This window comes from Lygodium microphyllum, chromosome 2 (assembly GCF_053477565.2).
Source record: "Lygodium microphyllum isolate KBCC chromosome 2, Lygodium_microphyllum_v1.1.10, whole genome shotgun sequence".
Taxonomy (NCBI): Eukaryota; Viridiplantae; Streptophyta; class Polypodiopsida; order Schizaeales; family Lygodiaceae; genus Lygodium; species Lygodium microphyllum.
In genome coordinates, this window is record NC_141136.1 from 59,100,272 (window position 1) to 59,102,881 (window position 2,610).

At 40.6% G+C, this 2,610-nt stretch overlaps 1 pseudogene; it reads right to left on the reverse strand.

The window, feature by feature from the left end:
• Nucleotides 1-291: 291 nt before the first annotated feature.
• On the reverse strand, nucleotides 292-1,721 carry LOC148039780 (uncharacterized; annotated as a pseudogene).
• Nucleotides 1,722-2,610: the final 889 nt, after the last annotated feature.

Below are 2,610 nucleotides of genomic sequence, written 5' to 3' on the forward strand. Positions count from 1 at the left end.
CATTTCATTAACATTTCAAAGCACATGGAAAAAACTCACACACAAAAGCATATCATCCTACAATGCATATAATGTCCTAAATAAGTCAATAGTAGTAACCTTTACAAACCATGACAAAACACAAGTCAATAGTAGTAACCATACTAATCAAAAGGGCAGCCATATGCATCATCCAATGGCTCACTGTTTAAAATCTCTTCGTTTGAGCTGGACTAATCTCTAGTACCTGCAGAAGGCCTCCAATACCCTCGCAGTACTTGGCAAATAGTGACAAATGACATGCCGCAAGAACTACACACCATGATCATGTCATAATGTGGCACTCTCTTGAAGACATAAAGAGGCCATGTAGCCTCGATGTCGTAGCATGTAAAAGTAGAAGGCATCCATCTATCACACAATAATGACAAAAAATAGAGACATGTCACAAACTAATCAAGAACAACAAAGCACCAAGAAAACTAAGTGTACAATAACCATGCCAAATACCTCTACGGCCACACCCTCAATCGTAACCTCATCCATGAAGGCTAAGTCCTCAACTATGAATCTACGCACAATCTCCAACTCACATTGCGGGGCATATTTCTCCACCCATGAGGGAGAGTCCCCTGATAGAAAGAAATACATTTTAAACATTGACAATTACCAACAATCTTATTCACAAGTACCTAACAATCCTATTTACATATTTCTAACTCAAAGAATCACCTGAATTGGAGGCAAGACAAACAACCCATCTAGAGTCCGCCAAACACGCTGCTACCACTCCAAGTCCATGTCGAATATGATCCTTTGATACCTTATTCAACAATGGAACACTATCTCATCCATGCATAGAGTCCATGGGAAGATCCAAGAGCACAAAGTCAGCAACCCATGCCATCGTCTTTTTCATTTTCTTATACTCCACCCCCAATTTATTGATTTCAAAAAAATGTATGGATCTTTGCGTAATCCTCATTTCTAATAGAGGATGCAAAATCCTTACCCAGAGAAATATAATCTCCACATCCAAATGAAAAGATAGAGCGATCCAAAGAAGCCCCCCCTTGTATGGACAAGAGTGGCACATATTCTTTTGGGATGGTGGTCTAGGATGTGACGATGGACATAAATAATCATAGCAAGCATAATGAATGAACAACAAGCATAACTTACAAAACAATCTACTTATGTATAAGCTACCATGCATACCAATATCTAGTGGTGGTGAATTGTCATCAACAAAAATTTCATGATCTAAAACAAAACAAACAAAGAAACATAAATCTTTATTTTACAAGGAAGGTATATAAAGTATCCAACATAGAGAGCTAGCCTTCTCTAAGTTGCATGAGACATGAATATGCAAAGTGAAATAAGTAAAAGTTGCATGTACTCTGTGTCTCACTAATTTGAGCTTGCTTGCCCTTTTGAGCTTACTTGCCTCTTTGAGCATGCTCACCCCTTTGCGATGAGATTCCTTGCCCCTTATTTGATCACCTTCAAAACCACTTCTTTGTTAGAAAAGTAAAGCTTAAGGAAAGAGAGGAGACAGTTGTGGAAGCCACTTTAACTTGACTCAAACAACCACCACTTGCATCCTTTCCCTTTGATTTTAGCCATTCCTCAAACTTAGCTTTCTTACTTGGCAATACATGGGGTGAGGGCATGTCAATCCACCAAGGGCATGCCTCAATCTCAAACGGTGAGAGAGCAATCATATTCTCCCCATACATAGTGGACTCTTTGTTAGTGATATCCACCCATGTTTTGCAAGCCTTGGGCAAATCAAAAAGCAACTTAAGGTCTCCCAAGTGCAAAAAATACCTAAAATATTCAAAGATAATTTATCCAAGCCAACACAAACTACACACTGCAATGTCAAACAACATGCATTAAAATAGAAAACCAACTAATAGAGCAACTAACAAGCGGCTGCATCAAGACGGGACTGAATAGGTTGATCCTCTTTTTTTTGGACTTTTCTTTAGTACCAGTTTTCTTAATGTTACAAAAATTACGTTTTCTGCCCTCGTATCATATGGATGCAAAGTAAACATGAAGAGATGGCTCATCAGGCAAATTAATTGGATGCTCTGTGGTAGCTGCTATTCTTATCTCTTGCTTCAAAGAATGAAGTGCATTCTTGAAGGGGAGCTACGGAGCTCTACCTTGAGACCTACGGACCGCTTATTGATCAAGCGTTTCAAGCCGAGCGGCCATGGCTACCTCTCACATAGCCGACGCGCAATGCCTACCTTACGGGTGTAGTGAGCTTACCTTGATGCTCAATCGAGTTCCCTCCTCTCTCTTGCACTCTGGTAGCTCCACGATCCTCATGGCAAGCTCAAGCAACCTCAAGCCCTCTCCTTCAAGCTCCATCCTCCATAGCCGCGCGAGAAAAGAGAAGAGAAGGGAAGAAGAGAAGATGAAGAGAGAAGATGGGGAGCTTCTTCTCCACGATCCCTCACTCTCACACACTAACTCCCTCACACTCCCTCAATCCCTCACTCAAGCACAAGCAAGAAGGCAAAAAACAAGAGAAGAAGAAGAAGAAGCTTTGGCCACACACAAGAATGAGCTTCTCATTCACTTTTCAACTTTATATACAAAACCCTAAATCCC